This window comes from Choloepus didactylus, chromosome 10 (genome assembly GCF_015220235.1).
Source record: "Choloepus didactylus isolate mChoDid1 chromosome 10, mChoDid1.pri, whole genome shotgun sequence".
Lineage (NCBI taxonomy): Eukaryota > Metazoa > Chordata > Mammalia > Pilosa > Megalonychidae > Choloepus > Choloepus didactylus.
Genome location: NC_051316.1, coordinates 109,721,614 through 109,740,760, shown reverse-complemented (window position 1 = coordinate 109,740,760; position 19,147 = coordinate 109,721,614). Strand labels below are relative to the sequence as shown.

Here is a 19,147-nt window from a genome sequence, read left to right as displayed (position 1 = left end):
TCATTTCATGATTTAGATAGAGTCCCCAAGTAGAGGAGTGGCCCATCCTTAGGAATGCAAAGCCCTGCAGAGAAGGAAAGGGTTGAGAAGGGCCCACCCGATCTCTTTCCTTTATACAAAGGCCCTAGGCTTTTGTATACAACCTGCTTTCCTAGGCTGAGGACATTAAGGAGATGGAAGCCTGAGAAATAATTTGGAGGGAACACATGAAGAGAGCAAAGCTAGCAAGCAGTGAAGTGTCAGAGGACTGTTTTTAGTCAGGTTGAATCTTTCCCTAAGTAGGTACTAGAGGTATTATAAAACTATCCGGAGGGTTTCTGTGATTTTGAGGCAGTTGACAGCACCTAGACATAATTGAATTTATGAAATGAGAGGCAGAGGAACCTTGCTAACCTTGCACTCACAGGCCCCCACTCCCCCTCTCCTACCTCTCTTGGTGGCTTTATAACAGCTCCTATACAACCCTATGTGTAATCTTTATCTTAATACATTTCGTACTGTATTCTAATTTGTATGTTTCCAACTTTTACCAGACTGGGTTCTTGAGGACAAGGGTTCCTCAGTACCTTCACTCAATAGGTACTTAATAAATATCGAATGAATGTAGGAAGAGACTGAGTTCCTCAGGATCATCACACAGTCTAGAACCCAGGTCTTCTGACTACTGGCCCAGTACTTTTTTCACCATACCAACCAGCAGCTTTTCTCATTTTTGTTTGCCTTCCCTTAGTACATTTTCATTAAATTGTCCTTTATTAATTAATGTTTTGATGGGACGTAAGTTCCTGTTACCTTGTATAATATATTTCATTGCCTTTTCCAGCTGAATTTAAAAAAAGAAACAATGTTTCTAGTTTCTCCTTCACACCCTGTTAATTCCTGGTATTATTCACAGGCAAATCAACAACATTGTGATTGAGAACCTTCATCTGCCTTTAATTATAACAAGAAGGAGGTTAAAGCAGTGCTTTGCCAATGGATAGGTATCTGACTAGCTAGTGTCTTGAAATCAAACTATAAGAGGCTGTATACTTTAAGTGACATGAAAGTGAGCCCTCTTTTCAGAGATTAATTTTCTCTGGCTACTATTTTCATGTGGCTACTATGTGGCAAACTCAGGTCTAAGCCCACAGCCATTGATGCCTAGCCCTGTGCTCTCCACTCTATCACGCTGTCTCTAAATTGATCTGAAATGTTTCCATAAATCATGCTTAACCACTCATGGTTAACAGCCTGGCAATGTGTAAAGACTACAAAAGTTCCGGTAAGAGGAATGTGAAGGGTGAGCCTTGTGATTGCTTTATTCCAGGATGTGGCTTAGCCAGCAACAAAAGATGTCAGAGAAATGGAGTATAGTAGCTGGGAGATCCACTCCTTATGGACTTAGGCCCTTCTATCATTGCATAACTAAACTACCTTTTCTATTTGTTTGTTTGACATATCAAATTTGAGTTGTCCTATTCGGACCAGGCAAATAGAAGCTTTTCTAAAGGCTTTGTGAAGAATGTAGGTGTACACTTAATCTTCTTTGTGCAAAATGGTGGGAGTGGACAAGAGAAATTGGAGCTTCTCTGTTATTTGCCACGAAAACTGAATATGTGAAGCTCAGAAAACCCCCTTGCTTAGTGCTTCCCAGCATACCTTCTGGAGAAATGGGAAAGTTGAGGAAAGTGGTTAGCCTCACGTTATAGAAGCCTTTTATGAGAAGCAGGTGTTATTGTGGGTTCAGTTGACTGAAGACTATATTAGCTGTCATTATTCAGTAACAATGGCCTCAGTCTCTCCATCTGTACAGTGAAGGAGTTGGACTTGATCATAATTTAATTTTTTAATAGGAAATATATTTTCATGGTTCCCAATTCAAAAGGCACACAAGGGTATTCAGTGAAAAAATCTTCCTTCTGCTCCTGTCCACATCTGATCAGTTCCCCTCCTAGGGACCACCACTGTCTTATGTGATCCCCCTCTCCCCTCCCCAGCCCAGAGGTATTATAGATGTTTACAAGCAATATGTGTATACTTCCCCACTCCCTTTGTTTATTAAACAAATAATAGCATCAGTGTACCCTGTTATGTACCTTGCTTTATTCATTTCATGATACGCCTTGGCAGTCATTCTATGTCCATATATAAAGAGTGTCCTTGTGCCAGTTTGAGTGTATTGTGTCCCCCAAATGCCATTATCTTTGTAGTCTTGTGTGGGGCAGAAGTTTTGGTGTTGGTTGGATTTGCTTGGAGTGTGCCCCACCCAGCTGTCGGTGATAATTTTGATGAGATGTTCCCATGGAGGCTTGGCCCCACCCATTCGGGGTGGGCCTTGATCGGTGGAGCTATATAAATGAGCTGACTCAAAGAGGAAAGAGAGTGCAGCTGGGAGTAATGTTTTGAAGAGAAGCAAGCTTGCTAGAAAGGAATGTCCTGGGAGAAAGCCGTTTTGAGGCTGGAGCTTTGGAGCAGACACCAGCTGCCTTCCTAGCTAACAGAGGTTTTCCGGACACCACTGGCTGTCCTCCAGTGAAGGTACCCGATTGCTGAGGTATTACCTTGGATGCTTTGTGTCCTTAAGACTGTAACTGTATAGCCAAATAAACCCCCTTTTTATAAAAGCCAGTCCATCTCTGGTGTTTTGCATTCTGCAGCATTAGCAAACTAAAACAGATTTTGGTACCAGAGAAGTGGGGTGCTTTTGCTGCTGAGTTTGCAGATACCGAACATGTTGGAACGGCTTTTTAAATGGATAATGGGGAGTTTCTGGAAGAGTTGTGAGGAGCTTGATAGAAAAGGCCAAAACTGCTTTAAAGAGACTGTTTGTGGAAATATGGACTCTAAAGATACTTCGGATGAGGCCTTGAACAGAGATGATCAATATGTTGTTGTGAACTGGAAGAAAGGCGATCCTTGTTTTAAAGTGGCAGAGAATTTGGCAAAATTGAGTCCTGGTGTCAGATGGAAGGAAGAATCTGGAAGCAATAACCTGGAATACTTAGCTGAGGAGATCTCCAGACTACGTGTGGAGGACGTATCCTGGCTTCTCCTTGCAGCTTATAGTAAAATGCGAGCAGAGAGAGAGATAAACTTAGAACTGAACTCTTGGGTTCAAAGAAACCAGAAGTTGATGGCTTGGAAAATTACAGGCTTCCAGGGGGTGGAATCCCAGAAGCTACAGCCCAACGTGAGGATGGAACCAAACATGGAACCCAGCCGCCATTTCAGTACAAGCCAAGATTGGAAAAGGAGTTAAGCAGAAAGGATTTGTGGAAAGTCCTATTGTCTGATGGCTTTGACCCCTGCGTGCTTCATGCAAAGCCAACAGAATTTTTGCGAGATCTTTATAGACAGAGCCATTGCCGGTCTGGACTGGAGGAGACAGACAAGAAAAAAATTAAAGGAAAAATCTCTTCAAAGACAGAGCCATGGAGGTTGAGGTCTGGAGTCAGGAGGTCTCGGGCTGGGAGAGCGGAGCAGCCCACATGCATGGAAAGGGTGAGTTTGCCCTGGAAGTCAAGGGCGGGCTTTCCGCCTCGATGCTCTGGAAGAGTTTTGCCACCTCAGGTCCCAAAGAGGGTGGAGCACATTTCCAGGGAATTGAGGAGAGCCTGGCTGCCACCCCACTGTTCTGAAGGGGTTGAGCATGTGCCCTGGAGATGGAAGGGAATTCGGGAGCTGCCCCAATGTTTGAGGAGGGTGGGGCCAAGAAGGTGGTCTCCCCAATGTGTGGAAATGTTGGAGCACTCACCCAAGCATTTGGAGAGAAAAGGGCTGCCACAAAGGCCCTTAAGAAGGGTTAGGCTCCCTCTCTCTCAAGCCCCACGGATGCAACATCGTTCTGTTAATGACTCTCAGACTTTGAAATCTAATGGAGTTTGTCCTGCGGGTTTTAGGAACTGTTTTGGTCCTGTTAGCCCTGTTTTCCTTACTGTTTCTCCTTATGGCAATGGAAATGTTTATCCTATGAATGTCCCTCCTTTGTATATTGGAAGCATATAACTTGTTCTAAGTCCACAGATCCAAGGCTAAAGGAGAATTTTGCCTTAGGACCCACCACGCCTAAATTGATTTTGATGGGATTTTGTACTTAACTTTTGTTACTGAAATGATTTGAGTTTTTGTGGTATTGTGATGGAATGAATGTATTTTGTATTTGGAAAGATAATGTCATTTTGGGTTCCAGGGGGTGGAATGTGCCAGTTTGAGTGTAGTGTCCCCCAAATGCCATTATCTTTGTAGTCTTGTGTGGGGCAGAAGTTTTGGTGTTGGTTGGATTTGCTTGGAGTGTGCCCCACCCAGCTGTTGGTGATAATTTTGATGCGATGTTCCCATGGAGGCTTGGCCCCACCCATTCGGGGTGGGCCTTGATCGGTGGAGCTATATAAATGAGCTGACTCAAAGAGGAAAGAGAGTGCAGCTGGGAGTGATGTTTTGAAGAGAAGCAAGCTTGCTAGAAAGGAATGTCCTGGGAGAAAGCCGTTTTGAGGCTGGAGCTTTGGAGCAGACACCAGCTGCCTTCCTAGCTAACAGAGGTTTTCCGGACACCACTGGCTGTCCTCCAGTGAAGGTACCCGATTGCTGAGGTATTACCTTGGATGCTTTATGGCCTTAAGACTGTAACTGTATAGCCAAATAAACCCCCTTTTTATAAAAGCCAGTCCATCTCTGGTGTTTTGCATTCTGCAGCATTAGCAAACTGAAACAGTCCTCATGCTTGTTTATGGCTATAGTATATTCCATTTGTATGGAAATAATTATTTAATCAGTGCCCTACCAAAGAACATTTAGGTTGTATTTTCAATATTTTTCTCTTATACACAGTCCTGTGACAAATAACTTTATACATATAACATTTCATATATGTGCTAGTATACCTGTGGGAATAAATATTTAGAGGTGGCATTGCTGGGTCAAAGGGTATATGCATCCGAATAATTACTAAAGACTCTTCTAGTTCTGATATTCTATGAAATTTTATTTGTGAGTAGTAAAAGAGATGACAAGGTATCATTTTCTTGGAGACATCTTATTTTATCTCATTTTTGGAGACTAAGTCTTATGTAAGGACCAAGTATAGGCAACCTTACCAACATTATGTTGAATTGCAGACTTGACAAAAGTCACCTGCATCACCGTCTTATGGATTTTTCTAGTGTTCAGTATATTATTCAAGAGCTAACTTGCAAGGTGAATATTTTAAACTGAGAAAAAGGAGACTGTCTCTGAAGTCACACATACACACACACACATCCACTGCCATTCTTTGTGCTACAGTTAAAAACTTGGAACCTTACTTATTTAACTACACACTAGCACTACTTGAGAGTTAGGCATAGGAACAACACAGAAATATGCAACTCAAAATCAGCAAGAATCTTTTTATTCCCACAAATCTTTTTATTTGTGTGAATCATAAAAGTCAAAGTGACTATTTGAAGAACCAAGCTCTGTCTTATAAATGAAATTGTGCACTTAGGAACGATGATTAGTCTGGGTTTTTTATTTTTTTCTATGGGGTAGGTTTAATAAACTATGCTAGAAAATAACCAGTCCCACTTGTGAACTATAATTCCTGTAAGTTACAGATAACAGGATTCTAAGGGCTAACATGCAGCCGACCTAGGGGAGGTCCCACCTTTTCAAATATAAGCTGTCTTTAGTGCCAGATTCCCAGGGAAAATTACTGATCAGTGATTCAAATTAGATGCCTTGCTGGGCTTCTTTCTGCTTGTTATTTAGACAACTTGTAGAGGGTCCACAAGCTTTCTAGGAACTAGCCATGAAGAGAATTTCCTTCAGTATGGTCTCAGAAATACCATAGGATTCCTGGTGCTATGTTATAGCTTAGATTAGTTACTAACCCTTACCTACTCTTAAGAAATTAGAATGTAGAAGAGATAAAATTGATGAAAACATAATATAATGTATCATGTTTCCATTTCAAGATGGCATTTTGAGTACATCTCCTTTCCGTCCCAAAGTCCTAGTGAAATGTACATGACTATAGATTTAAAAAAATCTTTTATACTGGGAAAACAGAGAGGAAGGAGCCAGAAATGTTGAGACTTTTAAAGAAAATATGATGCAAATAGGAATCAAATTAAGAAAATGACTAAACGCATAATTCAACATCGGAAAAAGAAGGCCCAGCCTGTGAAGTTCAGTGGATGGGGTTCACTAGTACAGCCCTGAAAACCCTCAGATTTAGAGCAGCAGAGGTTAGAAAGAAGGAGTAACCATGGAGGACAAATCAAAGGATTTAGGGAATTGGACCTGTGCCACTCCCGTTGTATATTGACTTTAGTATCCTTTCCAAGTTTAGAGAGAACAGTAGTTTAAGATATAACAATAATGAACATTTATCAAAGATTTTCTGTGTTAGGCACCGGGCTAAGTGCTTAAATGCACACTGCCATGAGGTAGGTGCTCTTGTTATCCCTGTTTCAGAGGAAACTAATCTCCTCTTAACTATTACATTATTGTTTCAGTGAATTCCTAATAATAATCCCTAAAATGATCTCATAGGGTAGGTTACTTTTTTTATCCCCATTTTATAGCTGGGGAACAAAAATATTAAGTAATTTGCTCGAGGGCCCACAACCAGTAAGTATAGTTTTACCAGTTAGAGAATGAGCATAGATCCCCTGAGTGCTTGGAGAGCTGCCATAACAAAGAAAGGTAAATAAGGCAAATTATCTTTTGTACTCACAACTTCCTCTTCATGTTTTTTGTTGTTTTTTGTTTTTTGTGTTTTTTTGGTGGGCTCTTCAGGATTTCAAATTGAACTCCCAGTCTGAAAAAGTTAAGGGGTGATGATTGGGGGCAGATCCCAGAGAGGTCAACTGGGAGCAGATCTTACTTTCATGAATCTTGTTGGGGATTGCACCCACCAGTTTCTTCACGTAGATAAAGCCTTGCCAAAACAATGTACTTCCTGTTTGGAGCTGTCTTCCTGATAGTTCAATCCCTGCATTTCACAACTAATCTAGAAAAACAAACTACAGAAAATATATAATTTCCTTTTCATCTAGGTCTCAGAGATTTTACTCACACAATAGGGAAAAAATAAATCTTACTCATATCCCAAAGATGAACAATTTGGTATTAAATTCAGTGTTAACCCAGAAGGATCTTTGAGCATTAGGTGGTAGTATGTGTAAATTTTAAGTGAGACCAGGCAAACTCTGTACTGTTTTGGGAATTTAAAATAAACAAATGCTTTATTTTACCTCTTGGTTGAATCTTGGCTTTTTTTTCCCTTTTTCTTCTTTTTTCCTTTAAGCTCTCATTTGTTAAACATCCAGTTCTTAGATTCTGTGTTCCACGTATTTGTACATCTCTGTAATTCAGTATAGTGGTTCTTAAATTTCAGAGTGCATAAGAATTGCTTTTGTATGTAGTGTGATAAATATCTGGACTCTGGGGCCCCACTTCCCTGGGAGGTAATTCAGTAGTCTTGAGTGGGGCTTCATAATTTTCATTTTTAACCAGATGTCCCAGATAATTCTGATTCAGGCGGTCCTTGGAGCACACTTTGAGAAACACTTGAGTTAGAAGGAAAGTAATTAACATTTATTGTATACTATGTATGTTATTAATATGACAGTCACTTTCATATGTATTTTTACATTTGATATTCACAATACTGATATTTTGTTATCCCAGTTTTAGGTGTAGGTATCATCCCCACAAAGTTTTAGTAACTTGTTCAGAATTCCAGAGATGGCATAGCCTAATGGTAATCAGCAATCTGACTCCAAGAACGAGAAGTCGCTTGTTCTGGCTGTGTCTGTTTCAGCGCAGCACCTCTCCGAAGAGATGATTGTTTAAGGTTGGTAGACTGGAAAGTTATATGAACATTATGCTCTGAAACGTGTTTCATAACTAAGGGTTAAAGCAACTAAAATGTTAGAGTGTCTAAATCCTATCAGCTAATATTGAATGTATTTAGAAAGGACAAGTGTATATTTGTTTCTCCTTGATACTATATTATACACACCTAGACTTTTCTAACCAAAATAGGCCTTAAAGATAAGTTAGTCTATCTCTTGACTAAGGAAATAACCAGAATGGTTAAATTGCCTAATATAACAAGGGAAAAACCAGAACTAGAACCAAGATTTCCTAGTTTCGAGTCTTACGTTCTTTCAAATTAATTACTATAAAGGTTAAGGTGGGTATTCACACAGAGGCATAATAACCGGAGGTGATCTTGGATTTTAAAGAAGTAGAATAAATTGTGACATTTTTATGAATTGTTCCAAAAGTTCTGCTTCTGACATTGAAAATAGATAGTAGAATGGCATTTGAAGCTTTTGTGGATTATTAACAGAACTCTGGAATGTGTCCTGGAGCTCAGGAGTGTGTGGAAATTATTCTCACCTCACTTAGGTCACGTGGAAATAGAGCAGCCAAGAGTACTGCAGGTAACGTTTTAGCACAAATTATATACTGTGAGCATTGTATAAAGCATTGCAAGATACAGCTACTCTGGAGGTAAGAAACAACTACTTTAGCTCCACTAGAACAACTTAAAAGTTATATGGGCAAGGACTTTATAGACTTCACAGGGCTGTTGGGTAACTTGACATGGGCTTACCCTGAATTAGGGAACATTCAGCTGTGCCTACTAATAGGAATAGTTCTGTATTTCTTTTTAAGCCTCTCTCAAAACTGCAACTCTGTTTCCTCATCTCAATTTTTCTGGATTGCCCCAGAAAGCAAAGCAGTTAACTTTGTGTTAAGAGATTGGGACAAAAGCTAATTGTATAGAAGCACCATGACAGAGATACTAGAAAGAGTACTTGACTTGGAGTCAGAATCTGGGTTTTAATGACTGACTGCCACTAGACTGCTCTGTGACCCTGGCTAGCCGTTAACTTCTGTTTAATCCATTTAATCTAGGCATGCCTTCAAGTGGAGTTATGTTTGGAAACATACTGCATTGTTGTGACTCAGCAATTCTCAGGAAAAATATACCTGAGAACATGCCACAAAAGTAAAGGAAATAGCTACTGGACCCAGGCTTAGAATCAATCAACAAATCTTTATTGAATACCCACCTGAAGGATATGTTATACTGTACATAGCCTTACCCTAAGCCCTACAATGCATTCTGTAAACAAGATGTGAGTGGGTTTTTTTCAGCCTCATTGTTATGCATTCACAGAGTAATAATAATTTACATATATGATATGGTCTTTTTTTTTTTTCAATAGATTTTCCCATTCATTATCTTATTTGAATCATAACAATCCTGAAACAAGAAGAGACCAATCTTACGATTTGTTTTGTATGACTGTGTGGTATGTGAATATATCTCAATAAAATGAAGATTAAAAAAAAAAAAAAAAATGAGAGACCAATCTTATCTCCATGTTTCCATGAGTTTTGGGTAAGACATTGAAACGCAGAGAATCTAAGTGGTTCTTATGGGTGGTAGGGTGATATAGTGGGTAGAGGCCAGGAATGTTGCTCAACATCCTACAACAGAGTTATCTGTCCTAAGTGTCAATAATGCCGAGGTTGAAAACCCCTGACCTAAGTGTTTTACCCAAAAGAACACAAAGTGGTGGAGTGGGGACTGGAATCCAAATCTTAGACTCAGTCTAGTGTGTTTTCCACTCTCTAAAGCAGAGCATTTAAAACTGTAGTCACCATGGATTATAGTATAATATTGATAAACCTCTTATATATTTGTCTGTGTTTCCAGACTTGTTAGTGTACTGTTCTCTCAGTTAATAAGTTAACCACAACTTGGTTTCTCAACCATGGATGAATAGTTACTTTGGCTTATGGTCTGCCCACTTAGAACCGACATGTGTGAGGGCAAGTTGGAAGTTTAAAATTTCCTTGAATCTAATGCATGTTTGTTGAATGTATAAAAAAAAGAGAAAGGGGGATAGACGGGGACTTGGTGCAGAGCAGACAAGGGATTGCTACTTTCATCGCAGGAGACTACCTATCTTTTTGTCACTCTTGAAACGGCTGAAACTGGCTAGCATAATACTGGTTGATGCAGTCTGCTATTGAAGATACTATGTTATAAAATAATCTTTTCACTATTTTCTGACTTTAAAACAAAGCAGATGTTATAGAAAAATTAGAAAATATAGAGGAATATTAAGAGGTAAATAAATTGCCAGTAATCCCATCATTCAGAGACAACCTCTGCTGTTAATAAATATGTTAATGTGTAAAAAACAAAAAAACTGGAGTCACATGAATTCTTGATTTATTGTTAATGTTGTAAGGAGGTATGAGTGGAAAGTAGGGTTTGTTTATATCTTTGTTGAGGGTTTCCATGTATAGTATAGATTGTGCAGCCCAATGAGAATCTATTAAGCATTTGCCATGTGCCTTACAGTCTGCTGCTCATGCACCTCAGGGAGCATAGTTTGTCCTCTTCACATAAATATTAAGCCACTACAGAATTTGAGTAATTTACTTGAGTGTTACTGAAATATGGACACAGCCCCTTTAGCAATCTCTATCCATAGTACCTACTACCAACGTAAAGACCCACGGGAGTTTTATGAAAAATGTCACCAGGAGACAGATAGAAGTTAGCAGAGCCAGGAATTGAATACTGTCTGACTGCAAACTCCTGCTCTTAACAGTATTCTGTAAGCTTAACTATCACCTACAAAGAGTGGAATGTGACTTTAGAAGTTATTAGTCCTTGTAGAATATTCTTTGATTTTGCCCATTTTATAACCCAGAAATTAGATGGTAATCCTTCTCAAGTTTTAACAGATGTCTTTGTGGATTCTGGCATATTAAAAGATTATAGCCTGAAGCTCTGCAAAGATTTTTGTTTCCTTCTACCTCACAGATCTTGAGCAGGAAATATTATTAGGGAAGAATAATAAAGGTCAGTTATTCTACACAGCAGTCAAGTACTCTATTATAATATAAATCTGATCATATCACTGTCCTGCTTATTACCCTTAAATAGCTTCCAGTTGCCCTTAGAATAACATTTAGACTCCTTAAAATGACCTGTAAGGCCTTCTCAAGTGATAGCCCCTCTACCTCTCTCTTTAGCCTCATCACCCTCTCTTCATCTGTGTTCCACTGGACTCCATTCATACCAACCTTAGAATGCCCTTGATTCTTTCTTGACTCTGGGAGGCTTCCCTACCCTTCTCCCCAACTCCAGTAATTTTCACTTCCTTAAAGAGGGCTTCTCTCTTTCCCCAGCTGACCCCTTCCGTCTAAATTAGTTTTTTCACTATTAGTCTCTTACACAGTACTGTGTTTACTTCCTTCATGCTGCTTATCACAATTTGAAATTATAGCTATCAATACATATTTATTTGTTTACATGTTTAATTAAGGTTTCCTCCTCTTGACTAAGCTCCAGGCAGGCAATACATTTTCTTTTTGCACCTGGTCCTCCTAGGTGTATATTAAAACCTACCTGGATTTTGTAAGAATTAATAAGTGCTATTTTTTAATGAATGGATATTTGTTGACTGTTCTTCCAGATGCTGTGAGGAGGCAGAAGTAAAGTTTCTTGTCTTCAAGGAACTTGCTGTGTATATGGGTATTTTTTATCTTGGCCATGTTTTAGCTTTATTTTAATTCTGAGCATTTTCAAGTGCATGATAAATGTATGTTGAATAAATAATGGTGTTGCTGACAGGGCGACGCTGAAATGAGACACAGACAAAAAGTTAAGATTTAAGGGAGCAGGGGACCCACAGCTTCGTGTGCCAAGTGGGTGCTGATGCACCTGTGCTCCAGTTATTTATTCGTTTGTTACACAAAGCAAGACTACGCTATGTGATCAAAAGCATTTAGGGTCTCTCAGATATTAATCTTTACATCCTGCTGCAGATAAGAAGGAACAATCTGGGGTCAATGGTTAACGCTGCTGTCATAGTCACAAGACACACATCTTTACAGGGCATGCCTACACAGTGTTCCATGCAGGCTTGTGACCCAGCGTTCCAGGCCACCACCCCGGACATGGTCTAAGTGACATGAAAAGCTTGGTTCCCCACATAATGGGAGGATTTGTACATACACAGAAAATGGAAAAGGGGGAATTCCAGAGAGTAACATAAGCCAAAAAAAAACCATACAGGTGTTAAAGTGCTGTATTTATTCAGGAAAAGTGAGTAGATCAGTTTCATTAGAACCTAAGTATGAAGAAAATTAGATTGAGCTAAAGTTGGAAAGAGAAGTCTGTAACAGACTTAAATGCCAGATACTGAGCATAAAATCAGTATATCAGTATCACAAGCTGGGGATGAAGGTGTTTAGGTTCTCTTTGCAGGCAGCAATTAGTTCCTGGGAGTACAGGCTAAACTGCAAATTACAGCTTGAAGAATATATGCAAATTGTAAGTACTGGTAATACAAATACTAGTTTAGCTTGGAGTACTGGTTCTGTTATCAACCTCATCATTATCAAATAGCAAGATTCAGATTCAAGTGGTACATCCTCTGTATTTGGCTTGGCTGTAAAGAGCGTTTGCTTCCTTATATTTCTAGAAAGGAGCAACTCACTTGCCTGACAAGTCCCTAAAAGTGTTTGAACAGTTATTATAAAATTTATGTATTACATAGGAGCTCCAAGCAATGACTCTAAGTTCTTTCCAACTCTGAGATTCTGTGACCCACAAATTGAAACACAGGGTCCTCAGGTTTCAATTTCAGGCAGTCTACATGCAGATGAAGGAATGCCTCATTTATCTCAAGCCTAATAGTTTGGAGGTAGACATCACTGCTTAGTTGGGTAAAGAAGGAGAAGCATCATGGTGGGGATGGAGGTACAACTTTTGTGTATGTAATTAACACCACTGAATTGTATATTCAAAAAGGAATATTTAGGATGTACGTTAAATTACCACAGACATACCCATAGAGCTGTACAACACAAAGAGTAAACCGTAATGTATACAGTGGGCAAAAGTTAATAACATAATTATAATACTGTTGTTTCATTAATTGTAACGAAGTTACCACACTAATGCAAAACATTAATAATAGGGAAAACTGGGGGTAGGGGGGAGGTATATAGAAACTCTGTGCTTTCTGCATGATGTTTCCATAAACCTACAATTGCTCTAACTTAAAAAAAAAATTTTTTTTTTTAAAAGCTACAGGGACATCTCTCAGCAAAGATAGAGAACAAAGACGGGGAAAAGGAACAGCATGCAAGAGGGGCTCATTAACTGTCTGCAGTTGATGAAGATGAGACAAAATTTTGGAGAAAAGTTAAATACTTCCACTTAATGTGCCTCCTACCTTTTCTCAATACCATTCTATCAGCATGATGACAGAAATAAGCACAGATTGAAAAGATCATAAGAAAGTTTCAGCCCCATTTAGAGTTATTAAGAGAGGCACAATGTACTATGGATGTTCAGAAGGCTTAGAACTAGACCTTGGAAGATGGGGAGGATTTGTTGCAACAGAAATTGAAAGGATGGACATTCCAGACCGAGGAAACAAAATGAGCAAAGATACCAGACAACAGAAGCATGGGGTGTGTCCTAGGAGCAGTTGAAATTTTGGCTATTGGACTTGTTTGGCTGGAACACAAGTTATGTGTAGGCAGAAAGGTAGGTTGGAGTCTTAATTTTGGAGATCCGTGATATCAGGTGAGAAGGTTAACAGACAGTAGAGAATTTAGCAGTTAGTGGAATTTTTTTGAGCAGGTAATTGGCAAATTAGAGCCATGCCTTAGGTAGATTGATTTCTCATTGATGTATCTTCTAGGATGGATGGAAGGCAGGGGTACCAATTAGAAAAACTATATTTGTAATACAGCTGCTGATTGGCTGCTAATGGTGAAAACTAGAGGCAGTCTGGATGACTCTTTTTACTGGGGATTAGGAAAAGTAACCAAAATTGTGATGCTGGGTAAATAGTAAAGTAGGTTTAATAGAGACTAAGCCCTGAGCTGAATACCTATATTCTAGTGTAACCTTAAACAGTTTATTTAAGCCCTTTCTGTGCCTCAGTTCCTCCATCTTAAAAAGGGAGGAGAAAATAAGGTAATAGAGTTGGATTTATAGTAAGTTGTTTCTTACTAGGTCAAAGTTCAGTGCCCTAGAGACTTGATTGATAGAAGGGTCTGGGTTTGGCATTTCAGACCACTTAAAGGTTGAAAGCAGCGACTATGCTCTGCAAATTGCTCTCCTCCCTTCTTCCACTTTCAAAAACAGGTATGAGTTTTGCTTACAGTCTCTCTCCTCACATTTATCACAAAACAAATATTTTATTAATGTATTTATAAAGGCAAGTTAGACCAGAAAATGTAAACATTCAGATTCTCCCAAGATCTTTTTGTTTCATGCCCTAGGCATATATGACAACAGTGAAACTGTTGACGATGATGAATGATGATGAATTTGCAATATCCTTCCAACTTTTTAAAAAAAGTTCAACTTCCTATGTTACGTCTACATCAGCTATATTGCTACATCTTGATGTAGAGCCATTGAATAGTTCTTAAGCAAATCCTTCCATTAATCAAATATTATATAACATTTCAGACTCATGAAGAGTGGTGGTGAAGAAATTGAGCTTTGCCCAGTATGTCATTAACAAATTAGAGGATTAATTTGTCTGACTTTTGACTAAACTGCCAGGGGAGGAATGCAGAGAAAATCAATCTATTTCAATAAATATTTATTGTAATCTACTTGTACAGGGTATTAGAAAATGCAGGAGATTCGAAGATGAGTAAGACTGGATCCACACAGAACTTACAATCTAGTAATGAGGATAGGGACAGAGAAGTATTCAGTTCTACTTGAAACTGATCTGAAAAAAATGTAGAACCAAAGCTTTAGCTCTAAGTGGAACTTTATTAATTATATAATTTTTTGTTTTTTACAGTTAAGGAAAGTGAGGCTCTAAAATATAATATGACTTGCCTGATATGGTATTTATCACCTATCTGTATGATGTTTAGTTCTTTTGCCATTGTATTTTGTTGCTTATAATAGTTGCAAAATTTGCCCAGAAGACATAGTTGATCTAGGGTTTGGACAAAAGGCCCTTAAAAAATTAAGTTTCCTTTAGTAAGCTTTCTCTTGAAAATGATAGCCCTCCATGGCTGTGTATTTCATCATATAATCAGTGCCTCCAGGATCTGTTCTTGCCCCAACAGGTTTCTCATCTTTTTTGTTTAACCTTAGCAGCTTAATAAGGTGAAGAGGAGATGTGGAAAGATGCGATTTATGATAGAAGGAGGTGACCTTGCACTAAGGTCTGGAAACAAGGTGTTTCTTTTCTTTATTCTGATTAGAATCAAATCACAAGTTTGTTTTCTGTCTTTTCCATAGATAAAGTTAGAATAAGACTCTGGGGACTGCTCCTGAGGTATCATCCTTTGTGCCAAAATAGATATTCTTAGCCAAGAACATCTGAGTAAAAGAGCCACTAATTCATAACTGCTGTTTTATTCTTCTAAAAACTTGTCAATCCATGCAGCATTTCTTGTTTGCCTAGATCATTGGACACTCATAAATGAAGGCCCTTTAAATTTTAAGTGTAATTGTTTGAAGTAGGTTTCCCCTTTATGTCTTTGGCAGTTAATTACTTTTGATGCAGCCCATTAGTCTGATCTATGAGTAACTCAGTCACATAGACTCTGCTATTACTTGAGTATGTAGACTGTACCTAATTTGGTTTCTTTCCATGAAAAGTGCTTTCATGGAATCCCATGTAGATTATCTGAAGGTAGTAGAGCTTACTGTGGTATATGCCGAAGAAAGAGGAAAATAATATGACAATTATTGAAATCTGCAAATAATCACTAAATTGATTCTTGGCCAGTTCTATCAACATACTTCTCAGCCCATCCATTGCTATGAGGAAAAGCAAGTATTTACTGTAGATGAGCACTTGGACTTATTTTTATAACAAAGCCCCCCCCCCCCCAAAAAAAAAAAAAAAAAAACAGAAGGGAAAACAGTGCCTTTGTTTTATTGAAGAATTTTTTTAAAGGATAAAATCTGATTCCATTTTTTTTTTTTTGTAGGTTTTTGACAATTGTTCTCCTGAGCTCTGACACTCCTTATGATCACTGTATCTTGAGAAAGATACAGGCCAAGAGAAAGACAGCTAAAATATCCAAAGAGTTGTGTGGTTATATGCATACAATTACGACCACATTTCTGCCAGTCAGTTTGGAATAGGAGTGTGAGGAATAAATAGAACATGGCCTACTATGGGCAAGGGCCTGACCCCTATATATTCATCCGATTGGATTTCCCCCTCTCACTTGCTGGGGCTGCTTTTGTTAAAGCTACTCCAGTATTTTGACCTGTAGCATCAAGTTATGGTCAGACACATAGGCTTTATATTTATTACTACACTACAGCAGGATCTCCCCTTTACCCCCTTACATCTCCTTCACACACACATATCCCAAAAAAAGGACACCCTAAGTGTGGAATTCATAAAGGCATCAAGAATACAATAAAATTCACCTGTCGGGGCACTTGAAACAATGCCAAAGCCATTTCTCCGAGTATCTACTGATCCCGTACAGGTCATCCTTAGCCCAGTTAAACTGGTTGCCTGATCACATGAACAGGGTCCGTAATCATGAATCCCTGTTTATGGCAGTGCACTGTCTTTGACCTTGACTTTCCCTTATCTTTGCTTGCCAAACTCTTCTGTCACCAGTCATAAGAAATGGCTACAGAAGGCAGAAGAGCAACTAGATAGAGTTTTCTTTGTTTAGGGCTTTTACAAATCTAAAATGGAATAAGACCTTAATCGTTTTAAGAATATAACCTTTCTTCTTTATCATTGAAGTCAGGAAGGACTAGGCAGTCTTCAAAAGAATTGTCTGAGTCTCCAGATTACATCTTTCTGTCCGAGCTAGAGAAGAGGGCATATGGCAAATATATCAGTAATTCTGTGGAGTCTTATCTCCGGAGTCCCTATGGATTATTGTTTCTTATCTATCATTGTGCAAACCAGGAAAGTAAAAGAACTAGCTTTGGACTATACCTATCAGAAATAAGATCAGTGATAAATATGACTCAGAATGTATATTGGAATTTAGCCATCTATTTAATTTCCTGATTCTGTCCATAAATTCATTTTTATATTGCTAGTGATGCTAGATTTTGCACAGTCTGACCCTCCAGTTAAGTCTTACGATGTGTTTATGTTGGGGGTGAGGGGTGGAATGGGGAAAGTTTCTTTTTTGATTCTCCTCAAAGGCAGACTGAGGATAATTAGACCTTTGAATACGAGAAGTTTTGAAACCTATTTGTATAATACTCTACTGCACTATACTTATTAAATGGGGAAGGGGAAGCAAAAAGGAATGCAAAACTATAAAGCATCTGATATAGAATATACTGTTTCCCATATCTAAAAGTATTCAGGACAATAGAAACAAGTTGACATATAGCCAACTTCAAGTACCTACCTGAAAATAAGATAAATTTTCCTAGAAACTGAGCAGTATAAAGCCTTTGTGAGCAACTTCTTTCCTTAACTATTTTATATTGAATTAAAGTCCATAGAAACTTGTGTTTGAGATTTTTTTGTACTCAGTTCCTAGACCATTTTTCTTGTATGTCTTTAGAGATCTGAGAAGGTTTCTATACTAAAAGAAGGAGCTATTATGAACTATTCAGCTGAGTGCTGGTTGCCACTTCGTGGACCCAGTTAGGAGACAGGCTGGGCAGAAAGAAAGAAGCTTGAAAATGGCCTTAGTTAGAATTTTGTGGGAGAAAAGCTAACAGAAAGCTCGTATTTTGATTAATGTCTTCTCCCACAAAATTCATTGATTTGATTTTCCATATTCAAAGTATTTTATTCCCTAATATTCCACACAATGATCATAGCTACCATTTGTCTAGGAATTTGCTAGATGCTTTATGTATATCATCATTTAATCCTCCCATCAACCCTCCAAGTTCTATAGGCTGGAAACCAACTCCAGAGAGATTAAGTAACTTTCCCAAGACATACAATTTAAAGAATCTGAATTAGAAATCAAGTTTGACACTAAAGCCCACATTACCTTCCCCAAATACTGCTTATGGCATGATCAGAAATTTTATTGGAACCTAAAATATAATCAGAACACTTTCCAAGGTCTTTGGTAGATATTTTCCAGATGAATTTTTGAGTTCTCCAGTATCAAATGCAAAGGTGCTTCTTCAATAAGGGTCCTTCTTGAATTCTGCTAGAGAATGTAAATTAAAGTACAGTTTTTCTAATCTTTCCACCTGATTATAAATACAACTTGGTAAATAAAATATTGTTAGTGGATCTTCTCATAGATTTAAAGTTAGGAATCCTAAGGCTTTAGGGATGTTTGTTTCTCAGATTCTATCCCTGAGTTATATATTCAGATTTTTTTTACAGTACTCTTCTTTATGAATAATTTGTAAATTTGATTAAGTGGAATGATAAGAAGAAAACTGAAAGGTGGAGTTTTAAAATAAGAACAGGAGTTTTAGCCTAAAATTAGACTGTGCTTAGATTGTCCTAAAACCAGAAATCCATTGAATTTATAAATACACAGATTTTGCTAAGGTTCCAACTATCACTCATCATTACTAACTCTTCTACAAGTTCCATTCTAACTGCTTTATACATCAAGAAACTTGATTCTGTCAAAGTCAAGTTTGTGGACTACTTGACTTTGTGGACCTTGAACCCCCACCCCCACCCCACCCAGTACTTTGAAAGAGACAGTGAGGGTGGAGCTAAATTAGAGAAAACAGTTCTTGAAGAGCAAGGTAGAGAAAATTAGCAGCAGGGTTTAGAGGAAGTTGAATAAGCCAGAGACAGAACAACACAGCTCCTGATTACCAAGAGACTAAACTGTTCTCTTCAGACTATAAGTAGACAACAAACAGTATTGTTGTGTCCCTGGACTTTGAATTATTCTTACTTCAGTATCCGTTTTTATTCAGGAAGAAGCTGAGCTTGGATCTTTTTAGGTTAAAGCTATTGAAAGAAACAGACTAAAACTAACCAACTGCCAGTTTACCTCCTGTAAATAGAATTTCTCTTCTACAGAGAATGTTTGATTCCTTCAGAAAAATGAATTATCCAAATACATATGGCGCAGCACCAAAAAGCCAAGTAGGAAGAGAAAAATTTTAATCCCTTGCATTTATTATGCTTTAATAATTAACGTGTAAGTTTTTCTTGATATCACT

At 38.3% G+C, this 19,147-nt stretch overlaps 1 protein-coding gene across 3 annotated transcripts in view; it reads left to right on the top strand.

Annotated features, from left to right (window-relative positions):
• Window positions 1–19,147, top strand: part of SLC31A1 (solute carrier family 31 member 1) — a 34,172-nt gene that overhangs the window by 5,061 nt on the left and 9,964 nt on the right. Inside the window, exon 2 of one of the 3 annotated variants that reach the window (XM_037797410.1) lies at window positions 7,654–7,819. The exons of the other annotated variants lie outside the window; for them this stretch is intronic. The gene's annotated coding sequence lies outside the window, so the exon portion shown is untranslated. The remainder of the gene's footprint in view (window positions 1–7,653; window positions 7,820–19,147) is intronic. 3 annotated transcript variants of the gene reach the window in all.